Genomic DNA, 13,193 nt, shown 5'->3' with positions numbered 1-13,193 from the left:
TTTCACAGTTTTCTTTTACATTCTGCTACATTCAATCATGTTAGTTTTCAGTGATAACATTATTTACATTCTCAGCCAAAGTAAAGCACTCCAAAATATTGTTTTTGTGCCAGTGCAATTACAACAATTGGGGTTCATTGTCTATGCCAGCACAGATCCATCACTCAGAGAAAGCATTGCAGTGGTGTCCAATCTCCATGTTGAGGGTCCATCAGTCATGGTGGAAGATGAAGGGGTGGGGCACTTCTTTGGTCCTTGTACCTCCTCACAAACTGTCTCCTCCTTGTTTATCATCTTTGGTTAACTTCTGCTCTTCTCCATGCTCATAGAACTGCCCCACCCCCACAACCTTACCCATGACAGAGGTGACCTGGTCATAGAACTGTGCCCCGCCCACTTCAACACCATGACTGTGGCATTCAGAACATGGTATAGAACAACTACTAGATTCCTTCACATTCAAGTTTGAACATACCATGGTATGTAAATTAGCCTTGTACAAGGGACATCAATCCAAACGTTTGTAATGTCTATGCTAGAGATTATAAGTTAATGAATTAACAGATTGTCATAGGAAGTTATAGATTGCAGCAGCCTTCTACAAACCATCAACTACATCAAATAAAGCACCTGTTTAATAATTGCTCAGTTTGTTTCGAATAGCTTAATTTTAAAAAATGAAATCTCAGACATTGATGTCTAAGGATGAAGATTTAACACATGGTCATTGTCTTTGAAACGAGATAGAAAAAAAGTCTTAACAGGTGTAAATAAACTGCTTCTTCTAGCCCATGTCAAGTTGCTTGCATCAAAAATGGCTAAGTCAAGTTACCCAAGTCATTCACATTGGCAGAACAATTGTCCACAGGGCCCCAGGATGAATAGATAGGGCCCCCATACCACCTGCCAAGGTCATAATAGGGCCCCTACCCCTGCCACCTGCAGGAGGGCCCTAGGCCTACAAGCACATGCCCTCCTTGTCCTCCCTATAGCTACGTCCCTGGTCATGCATTTTCTCATAGGCAGTGTGTGACTTTATACATACAGATTTTTGACTCTGGTGACTTCTGTGATTGATCAATGAACCTGGCGGAAAGGCAGGGGGATGCAGCTGTGGTAGGGGAGTAAGTTTATGCAAAAATGTCATTTTGACCAAATTCGGACTTAGGCGGTTTTGGTAGCAAGCCGACGATATTTGGTTCCTTAGACATGCTCCTGATGTTCCCCCAACCTTGTTTATTATTGTGAATGTGTTTTGGTCCTGCCCCACTATCTCTCACCATATTTGAGGTACCCTGATCATGGTACTTAAGCACCTCCCATCCTCCACCATGACTGAAACACCCTGCGCCTGGCATCAGTTTGGCACACTGCTCTGTTAACATAAGGTGTTAACTTGCTGAAAACATGTATATGTTCATATTATACATATCAGTCAATGCTGTTCTGTACCACGATGTGAGAAATATTAGCTGAGTATGTATGAACACAATCTAGTAGGGATTAATACCATTTTTTTTCCTTAATGAAATTTAAAGCTAACCATACCATCTACATCAAGTGCACAATGGAGCAAGCAATGTAACATGTGCTGTTACTGACTAGCTCACAAAGCAAGGCACAAGATGTATCTAACAAATACCATACGCCAAAAGCGCTGTTAGCTTGCTTGCAAAGCAGATAAACAAGCGCTATGCTGTGCCATGCTGACCAGCCAGCAGGCAGGCAGGCAGGCAAATGACTAGAGCACTCTGACAGTCCAGGTTTATATACAGGCTCAAGAGTACCATGTGACCAGATTGATTAGGAGTTTTTCAGGTGCAAGCAATTGAATCATGATATACCAGCCCTAGGTAATTAGGTTTGGCCAGGTGCTGATAGACAGATTGGTTGCAAGGGGCCTGCTTGTTACCGGCAAAGGTGTAACAAGTTCTCAAGTTATTTCTTTCACTCACCACATCTTTTGTGTGATGTTGTGTGCACAGCCAAACCTTAGATCAACCCAACCAAGTTGAGTTAAATGAATGAAATGGATTTAAAAAAAAAAAAAAGATTGTGTACATGATTAAATCTGTAGGAAATACTGTTATTAATATGTAGACGTATATGATTTAATCGGGTGGACAGTCATCATTGCTTATGCTCTGAACAACACAGTATAAACAAAGTTGGGGGAACATCAGGAGCACGTCTAGGGAACCAGACGTGACCAGACCTATAATGTAACCATCAAGGTTATGGGAACCATATGGGAACGATGAGGGAACAAACTTGAAAAGCATTTAAGGTACGGCGAGAGAACGGTGAGGGAATGGAATGGGAACCACACATATATCGTTCTGGGAACTTAAATTAAACTTTCCTGGCAACCCAGTGAGAACCGAAACAGAACCAAAAATGACGTATCCGAAACGTATCCAGAACCGAACCGGAACCAATGGCTGCTTGGTTTTTACTGTAACCAAAGGGAACGTTTCTAAGTGGTAGATTTTGGTTTGGTAATAACCCCAACCTTTAGAGAACCAAAAGTCAAACGTTCTCTTTACGTTCTGTGTTACTAGGGAGACAGTTTGGGGGCGAAGCGGGAGAGGTAGGTGACCATGCCCAATATGGTCTCGAGCTCTGCCTTGTTGTTCGGCGGTGGCATCTCGTTAATGGCTTTGATCTTGCTGGGGTCGGGTTTGATCCCGTCTCGCGTCAGCTTGTGCCCGAAGTAGCTCACCTCTGGAACGCAGATGATGCTCTTCTCCCGGTTCAGCTTTATCCCCCTCTCTCTCGTCCTCTCGAGCAGTGCGCGCAGGTTGGCGTCGTGTTCCTCTCTCGTGCGTCCGTACACCAAGATGTCATCGACGATCGCTGCAACGCCTGGGAGCCCCTCTTACGCCTCGTCCACTCTCCGCTGGAACTCGTCTTGTGCTGAGATGATGCCGAAGGGAAGTCTGATGAATCGGAATCTCCCGAAGACGGTGTTGAAGGTGGTCAGCATCGACGACTCGTGGCTGAGCTTAATTGCCCAGTATCCGGATCTGGCGTCCAGCACACTGAAGAAGTTGGCTCCAGCCAGTCGTGGTGTGATGTCGTCCAGCGTTGGAAGAGGATAATGGGGTCGCTGTATGGCTTTATTCAGAGGTCGGGGGTCTAGGCACACTCTCAGCTTTCCTGTTTTGGGCTTTTCCACAACAACTAGTGCGTTTACCCACTCGGTCGGTTCAGTCACTTTTTCTATCACCCCCAGCCTCTCCATCTCGTGTAGCTCCTCTTTCAGACGGGCTCGCAGTGCATACGGGATGCGGCGGGGTGGACACCTTCAGGCGTAGGGTACACTCACCAGGGAACAGTCCGATGCCGTCGAACACGTCCGCGAACTCCTCCGTGATGCTGGTGTGGGGCTGCGCGGTGGCCATGTGTACTAACTTGACCATGTTGAGATCGAGGCAGGCCCGCATTCCGAGAACAGGTGGTGAGTTCTTTGCGTGGACGATGTCGAAGCCTAGCGTGACTGCCTTGTCCTTGTACCTGCAGGTGAGTCTGCACGAACCCTCGATGTCCAGCCGCTGTCCGCCGTACCCGGAGATGGTGCTGTCTGGTGGGCTCAGTCAGTCTCTGCTGGGATGATGTTGGCCTGTGCACCCGTGTCGATCTTGAATTTCAGCTTCTTTCTCTGCTTTCCCAGCTCTACCTCTGCAAACGCTTGTTCTCTCGTCATGTCGGGGTGGATTTTGGTGATGGTGTGGATGTACAGCTCATCTGATGACTCGTCGTCGGTCTCGTTGACGCAGTGGACTTTCTTCGGGTGGTACCTGGGCTTTTGTCGCTGCGGTTGTGATGCTGATGATCTGCACACTTTCGCGAAGTGGTTCGGCTTCTTGCACTTGTTGCACACCCTTCCTTTCGCCGGACATTCTCCCGTACGTCCATGGTCCCCTCCACACGCACCGCACACTTTCGTCGCACCTGCTGTCCTCTCGCCGTCCGTCGTCCTTCCCTGCCGTTGTCGATCTGGCTTGTAGGCGTACGCGGGCTTTCTGCTAACTGCATGGGCGGAATGGCTGGCTGCGCTAGTGCTAGCAGTGTGGCTATCATCCATTGAACGTAGCTGTTGGCGGGATAGCTCGTGCGTTCTGGCTATGTCGATAGCTTTCTCTAATGTAAGCTCAGAACCGTGGCACAACAGTTTTTCACGCACCTTATGGGAGTTGGTGCCAAACACAATCCTGTCCCGAATCATGTCATCCTCATCGCGAAAGTCACAGTCTTTAATCATGAGTCTCAAGTCCGTAATAAACTGGTCAATGCCTTCCCCTTCCCCTTGCACTCGCTGATGGAACTGGTAGCGCGCGAAGATGGGGTTAGCTTTTGGCTTTACGTACGTGTCAAATTTGTCGTAGTAAGTCTTGAGTTTTTTCCTCTGGTCCACTGTAAGTGTCCAGGTGCAGTAGACATCCCTGCCTTTCTCTCCGATCCACAGGAGTAGGTAGCTGCACTTTTCATCCTCTGTTTTTTCACGTAGCGGTCCGCTAAACATTAGCTCTACATGTTGGCGGAACTTTTTCCAAGCCTGAGGTAAATTCGTAGATTCCCAATCCATTCGAGGCATAGGAACGTTGAAGTGGTCCATTTTCGTCGACAGAAAATAAAACACTAATTATTCTGACACCATGTAATATTCTGTTGTGTCTATTGAAATATAAGTGTCCAAATAAACAAACAGTAAACGGAACGATCACTGATCTGAATCTAACTGATTTATTAACTGGTATAATACCCCGGGCCGCCAGGGGCGCACTCAATATGTAAGGCACATACATTGCATTGACGTGGTGGGGGCACTACGTAAACATGCATATGTTACAATGGGGGCAGATTTTTTTCAAGAGAGAAAAAATAAATGGCATTGGACTTTGTAGGCCTACCACAGCTTCACAATGAGGCATAACATTCCATAATGTAAAGAATTTTACCCTGTGCTAGGCCTAGGCTACATAACATTGTTCAATCATGTAAGTCTAGGCTTATATTTATTTAGAAATTGAAAAAAAGAAATAGTTTGGAAGCCAGCAAAACACATTTCCTATAGGCTATGCTTAATAACAAGTGTAGCCTAAGATTGAATTACTTTCACAATAGTGTGCCACTCAGTTTGCAACATAAGCGCAGAGTGCGCACTATCGCCAAAGTCTCCTCCCGTCACCATGACCAAGGGAATGACCAGCGCAAGTCAGGCTACACACATGATAATGTGTACACCCAACGAATCCATTTCTCCTCACAAAGATAGCGGTTGATCATTTGTTAACATCCAAGAGGGATTTAGCATTTCTAGGTTGCTAGCGTTGTTTAAAAGTTCGGCTATTTGATGATCCAACTTCTCCCTCTCCCTCTCCCTCCCAGTGCCGCCGTCACACGGGCCGGCGCCCGACAGGCACACACCTCCCTTTCTCTTTCTCTCTATCTCTCCCCATCTTCAAGCTGTCTTTCAAACTAAGAATGTTTCAATGATTAATAAAAAGCCTTTTGACTAGACATCCCCGAATGATGACTATTGACCACGCGCGGTTTGGCTGGCAGTCGATGTGAAGTGTTTCGTCGCGCATTTCATTGATTCGAGTAGACTTGATCATGGGTATTTCCACGTCGTTAAAACAACATGCAATGAGGAGGATTTGCGACAGGAGCTGCTGAAACAGTCTACTTAAGTTATGAAACTTTTGAGGATTCTGCGACGACCAGCTATAAGCCACGGAAACGCCGCTCCATGTTGCATTTTTTAAGAATGAAGGGGCGAAATCCTACTCACCTTTGTGCCGTTATTCCTATTAGTAACACAGGTGCATGCAAGATGCTCGCTGCGATTTTTAGGGAGATGCTTGCTTACCAGGGTCAGTGATGGGTTATCCCCACCACGTTTACACATAATAGATATTGAACTGCGTGTAGCCTGCTATGCCTATCGTCTTACTTTGTTGAGATGTTGAGCTCACGTGTCATTTAAGTTGCGTGCCAATTAGTCATTTGCAAATCGTTCGTCAAAACAGACTATATCAATGCAGGAAATTCAGTAGCCTATTTAAATCTAGACATGAATGATTGATATTTTGAGAACAGAGGGCCTATGCAAGGACGGCTTATTCTGCCACTGAGTTTCACTTTGAAACAGATGCAGACACAACGGTGCGTTAGGTACCTATTTTATTTAAATGCCTTCTGCATTCTGAGACTTCAGGAAGATGATCCTGACGAGTGTCAGTGATGTGTTACTTAGGTTTCCGTAACAGTTTTAATAAACCCTATATTACCCGAACTGCTAACAGATAGCGTCTTCCTTTGTTCAGTGAAAGCAAACCACGAATGCCGGCGCACTGAGAGATTATAGGGATGTCACGCTGAATTTGTTTTGGTACCGTCAAACGGTTCAAACGAGTGGCTGCTCTTGTTTGCTGTTGGCCTAGTAATGAATTAGTAGTGCTTGCTGAAATCCACCAACTGGGAAAGTTACGGGTATGTGCCGCGTTCATGCTTGGAATCGATAAGAGAATCGTTAAGTAAACTGCCAAACGATTCCATGGAGTCGAGACGCACGGAACCGGTTCTCAACAGGAACCGGTTTTCGATTCCCATCCCTAATTGTGACGAATCATTTTCTTATTTCAGAAAAAAACACCTATTAAAATAACACGCTATTTCTTTACCATGGTTGATCCTGCTCCAACGATGCACGCGCAGCCAAATTGTCACATGTTGTAAAGGGGTCTATACATTATAGCAGAGGTCAGGAACCTATCACATGTGGCTCTTTTGGGAACAGTTTATTGACCCGTGTACATCAAGTGCTACCAACGCGACCCAGGTAGCTGGGGTGGTTGAAGAAGTTTCGCCATGAATTCATTTTATTCGTTCTGGACGCTGCACTGACATGTTTGATTCAGCTAATCACATAATGGCTCTGTCTTGACAGCCTGGGACATTCCTCGAGAACAATTCCATAGAGAAACAATGACTTCCGCCGCGGCTCTTACTCACCTAGGGTTTCCAACCGTCCCTTGAAATACGGAATAGTCCTTTATTTATAAATACAAGTGCGTATTCCATATTGAGTTGAAACCGGACATAGGAGGTTAAAATGCAGGAAATGACATCTAAGAAATACGAAATTTTCAGGGAGAGGACTCCCAGACCCTCACCATGATGAAGTTGACAGTTTACAACCCTATGCTAGACAGGACAGATTGTATGACTTAATTGAAATACATACTTTTCATTGTATTCAGTGTTCAGTGACGTTATAGCCTACCAAATAAGGTGTGAGGAGCTGTCTCACTGCAAAATGCTGGTCTGGCCAGTAGAGGGCAGACTGGGCATGCGTGATGTGCAGAGTATAGTAGAGTAACTTTATTTGTCCCTGGGGGGAAATTAAGGTGTCAAGTAGCTTACGTAAAGACATATAATGCCCACATGGACATTTTAAGGCACATACAGTATAACATAGGTAATAGTCAGGGAGGGAAAAATAAAATTATGCCCAAGGCACCTGCAAAGAAGGGTGCTGAATGCCTGAGCCCTTTTTAAGAAAAGCTCCCCTAAAACCTAAATATCTCAGCCTCTGAAGCACATAAAAACATGTAATGATTTGCATTTAAACGCTAAGACCCTTCTCTTTCATTAGAATGTGTCTTCTCAAACAAAGAGAGATTTTTTAATGAAGTTGTCTCGGATCTCCTGAGCCTGAATGTTGCGTAATGCAGCTCCAGCATCCAGCATAAATGGGTTAAAAGGCTGTCTGTAGAGCATGGCAACCACACTTGTCAACCATCCCTAATTTCCTGGATTTTACATTTTCCCCGGAAATATCCCGATTTTCCACATTATCAAAAGACACCGTCGGACGGTCCAGTAATCATCCCCACGGCCCTGTCAGTAAGCCCGCATGGTCACACCCCCTCCTGAAGAGAGACTGACGGTACATGCACACAGGGACGGCACGCTTCCTCAAGCCCCCTGCACACTACATGCGGTCATACGAATCCGGTTTGACCGTTAACCATTCATTGTCTATGGAGAACCGCATTCCATATGCGGTTGGGGTCCGGACAGTCCGGTGCGGAAGAAAGTCCGCATCCGAGAGTCTCCGCATACGTTCAAATATTTCAACTCGTCCGGAAAATACCGTGCGGTGAAGAGAGCTGTTGCTATGGTGATGATAAACACTTTAGGATTTCCCGCGGATCTTCTAAAAAATAATAGATAAATATCAAAATTACGCCGTTTTAAGCTGTTAAAAACAGTGATAATGTCCAAACTTTATCATTATTTAATCCACACTAGATAGGTGGACAAGAAAACAAGCAGTTATGATTTGATACGAAATTACGAAAACCAAATTCATCACCAAACACAGCAATACTTTTCACACATGATCTTTGTCAGTAACACATTTCAAAAAAGTGAAACGAAAGGTTTTCAGTGTTCAAATAAAGAAGTTTGGTGGCATTTTATGCTCCGTCCGCCATGTTTCAAACAGCCACTACTAGACCCTGCTTGCGGGAGTTTTTCTGAGGTAATACGGTGTCCACTAGGTGGCCACCACTCCGCTGATGCGGTGACCGTATTGCCCAGTATGCAGTAGGCTTTAACGTCTCCGTGAACAGTGCGAGTCCGAGAGGTTTGCGGGCTGCCTTTCACACTGCACAGTCAACGTCCACGTTCTATCCGCGGGCAGCAGCCATTCATTTCCAATGGGAGCTGCGCATTGTTCACGCGGACGTCCTCGCAGGAAAATAGACTCGAGTTGTACTTTCAAGGAGCAACACGGATATGTCCGGTCGGCATGGACATGCATTGCGCTTGCACCGCGTTCCTGTGTGCAAGACATGATTTGTTTTCATGCATTTGAACTGTTTCGGACTGATAACGGACACGTTCTGTGGACGTACAATGTGGACGTCCGTGCCGTTGGTGTGCATGTACCGTGAGAGGGTCTTGCTTATCAAGGCAAGCTACCTGCCAGATCCCTGAAAATGCGAGCTGTCACCCTTGAGCTTTGTAGGCGTGTGCGCGCCAACTCGCCTCAGAAACGGTCAGATCATACAACGCTGTAAACAGCATCGGAACAGCGAATCATGCGATTAACCTAATCACAACCTGCACCAGCACAAAGTTTTTGCACGAGCCCCAGACAACTGTAGCAACAAGATAACATGGAGAAACTGATAATTCATTGTTTTTCACGTTTTATGCTCATTTAAAATGTGCGCTGAAAAGCGGAGTACAACGCACCGTTTGATCCGTCAAGATTTGGCCTATAGAAAATTTCCAGAACTTTGGCTTAAAATATGGGGATTTTCACGAATTTTGGTAACTCAAAGTTGACTAGTATGATGGCAACCAAACTGTTTTACTGACAACCCTACGCCTAAAATTCTGGAAATCATATACTATGTCTAGGGCTTCCCAAACTTAACCATGACGAGGCCCCTCCATATACCGGTAAATTCCAGCCTAGGCCCCCTTGACATGGGTCGTGCTACACTATTTTTTTCAGTGCACCGGTTAATAGTAATGTGTCGTTCACGAACTAACCGTTCGTTTTGAACGAGTCTTTGAAGGGAACGAAGCGAACTAGTTCCCCGCCTCTCGTTCACTTCGTTCGTTGGTGAATCACCGGTCTGTCACTAGTCAGTCAGACAGTAGCAGAAGTGGTCGTCCAATGAGCATTTTAATCTGCGCAAAGGGGCACCACTTTATCTCTTAATGTGATATCTTAATATTACCAGAGTTTTTACACATACCGGGTATTTAGTTCATAATTTAGAAGAGCTCAGCAGTTCACAGCTCTGAACGAGCTGAGCTCTCGTTCCTGAACGAGGAGCCAGTGATAACTGCAGCCAATGGTTTCCATGACCACGAAATACACAACTTAACGTGGGAGAGACAAAGGCATACTTCTAGTTGGAAATGCCACTTGTAAATGATATTTTATTCTTTTTTTAATGGGTGATACTGTTCAATACATACAATTAATCTGCAAAATAGGTTTCAGGTGATATGTTTAGACACGAGGAGCACCTTAGATCTACACAGCACAGCGAGAACGAACTGTGTTCAGCCCGCGAACGAGAGACCAGCCTGGGCGCATAGCAACAGTCTCCATGACCACGAATAAACAACTTAACGTGGCAGAGACGAAGGCATACTTTTTGGTTAAAAACAGCTTGTAATTGGGCTTTTTTTATGTGTGCTGCTGTTAAATAAATAATATTACTAGGCAAAATGAGTTAAGTTGATATGTTTGGACAAGAGAAGCACACGGGCAAAGTATGAATGCCCCCCTCCTCCTCTCGTTCACTGAACTAGTTCGCTCGACATTCACCCCTTACTCTCTTGCATTGTGGCGTGACGTAATCAAAATGAACGACTGAACGAACTGTGAACGAACGAATTCCTCAGCAGAACTGAACGAAGAGAACGAACTGGCGCGAAAGAATCGCCACGCCCTTCACTACAATCTCCCTCCCCACGACACCACGCAAAGCATTTTCAGTGGTGGGTAGAGACAGACGTGATGCGCACAGGAAGTCTCATGCACATGTACATCTGCTTGTATGAGGCTACGGCAAGCGATATGGGACAAAGATACGGCAGGAACCGAATGTCAACATAAACCGAGATTACACAATCTTATGGTCACCAAATGTTTTGGGACTGTCATTTATGTTATACCTACACTTTGGAATTAGATCAGAGTCTTGTTGTGTTACACAGGTATATTTGATTTACCTCAGCTGTACCCTGTACTTAACTTTACTCGGTCTACCCTACAAGCAGATACAGGGGGCATGAGAATCCGGTTTGTATCACAAAAGCTACCACAACGGCTCCTTGGGATATGCCTGTGACACATTTTAATGAGCACTAGCAGGCTGGCGCACCGACCCCAGTGAATCTCGGCCCCGGGCACTGGCGACAGAAAACTCATCTAGCGCCTTTGGCGACTTTTTAAAACGTGCATTTTCAGTGACAAATTCATCGTTTTTCCACATAATTCTGACTCTGTGCCGCCGTCAGAAGCGTTTCCCACGGTTAAACATGGCTGCAGATTAGCTCTGATCTCCAAAAAGTAGCTAACACCGCCCATGTGTACTGTGGACGAAGGCATGTGGGCACGTTTTCTGTAGATCGGCGCGTCATGCATGACATTGTGACGTCACACGTAACGTCATGACGTCATCTAGCGACTTTTCAGCAAGCCCATAGCGACTTTGGCTGATTTTCTTTAGGCAACACTGATTAGAGCTTGTACCAGAGGCAAAGTTATGTTTCCATGGTATAGCATCTGAGTTACAGATGCCTATTACAATTTGACCAAACAAATTAAAGTCATGACTAACGAGATAGCATAGTTAAAGTCAGATGTTAAACACGGGAAGAAAGGACCGAAACATTAGCGCGACAGCAGCAGTAATAAGTAATAACTTAGTAGACCTAACAGAGGTAAAGTGTCTGACCACGCACTGATGAAGTCTTGATAGCCGAAATGCGTTTGCCTTTTGGACATGGTGGTAATATAAATAAATAATGAGACACAGTTTGTGAATGCGGATTCTTCTTCCTTAAGTTGATACATTTTTTCGTGCACCCAAGACTTTCGTTTTTCCAAGAAGTTGAGTGCGTCCTTTGCCAAAACTTAAAGTGTCCATCTACATCATTGAGCTATACATACTCACAACAGTCTACATAAATTACACCCGTCATTTTCACAGTATGTACCTGTAGTCTAGCATCAAAGTTATGGCAATTGAGATTTTACAAGCTAAATTCAAGTTCTGACAGCTGATTGTCAAAGCCAAGCTAGCATAAGGCTATAGTAGAAGGCGCTGACTAACTTCAAACTTAATTAATTTCTAAAGCGGTGTCAACAGTTTTTGAGAGTATGGTACATATTAGTGCTGTTATAACTTTGTTTTTTAAGTGATTGTTAACCAATGTCAAAGGGGGGAAATTACATTTACCTCACATAACACGGTGACATCTGGTGTTGCCTTCCAGTTCTTCCTTCTGATTTTTAGCTCCCATATTTTCCTCCTTTTTTCGTCATGGGGGAAACGGTGAAGCTTTCTCCCCTGGCCCGGTCTTACATTACAACACATTGGCATGATAATGGCATAATAATAGAATATTTTATATTTTTGTGATCAATGTTTGGATCGCTCCGTTAACATCAATATTAAAATATTGGTCGCAGGGGAACGAAAATGGCGTCCATGAAACATGTGACCAGCCCAGAACCAGGAGGTAGGGGTAATTGTTGCGCTCTAGATGTTGCGAAAATTAACTAGGTGCGTGGACCCAAAAGAAGTAGAATGCATGGTAGGAGCAGGTTCGCACACTAACTACCAGCCCAGAACCAATCAGCAAAGCGGGATATGTCGAACGTTCGAACCCATAGTTGGCCAGACTCTCGTTATATATGGCTCTGGTCAGCAGCAGCCTCCCCCGTGTTGAGAAGAACCTCCTCACATATTTGGCACTCTCCAACCTCTGGTGTGTTTTTGATCTGGTGTGTTTTGAGCCATCCTGCTATATAATGGAGGGCTTTTGTATAGCCCATCTCTAACCTGGAGCCCGTGTTTTTTCATGTTGTTTCGCACAGACTTGATCAGGTGTGGTACATCGTAAATGATGTTCCCGCGGAACATCATCATTTACACTTAGGGAGGCCACCAATGTCTTGACAGCCTTGACGTTGGTAGGTGATTGATCGCACACCACACACACAACCTGTTACAAAAAGTGAAGGTTCTCTCTCGTTCCTTTGGCATGGTCTCACAGAAACTAATGCTCTTTGTTAGATACAAGTCACTGACTAGTGTAAAGACTTAGGCTATTATGAACTTGCTATGGGGTTTGATTGAAAACGTACTTGCTTCCATTTCGAACATAAACTATGATGACCATGGCTTGATCGAATTTATTGGTCATTTGACAAGTGCCTTTTAATGAACATCTCGTCATACACCAGGGCGACGTATCGCTGGTGTGCTTCCAGTACCTCGACCCTTATTTTTATCTGGTGCAGAATTGTATGCAGGAATCCAGGCTGAAATGGATGTTGATGGGTGTTATTGGTCAGGTTACACGTCACACACACTATTTCTTTTCCATTTTCATGTCATGCTTACTTCAAATTTTCCAATCAT

Source organism: Engraulis encrasicolus, chromosome 16 (genome assembly GCF_034702125.1).
Source record: "Engraulis encrasicolus isolate BLACKSEA-1 chromosome 16, IST_EnEncr_1.0, whole genome shotgun sequence".
Taxonomy (NCBI): Eukaryota; Metazoa; Chordata; class Actinopteri; order Clupeiformes; family Engraulidae; genus Engraulis; species Engraulis encrasicolus.
The sequence above is the reverse complement of the archived record's forward strand: the minus strand, read 5'-3'. Positions refer to the sequence as shown.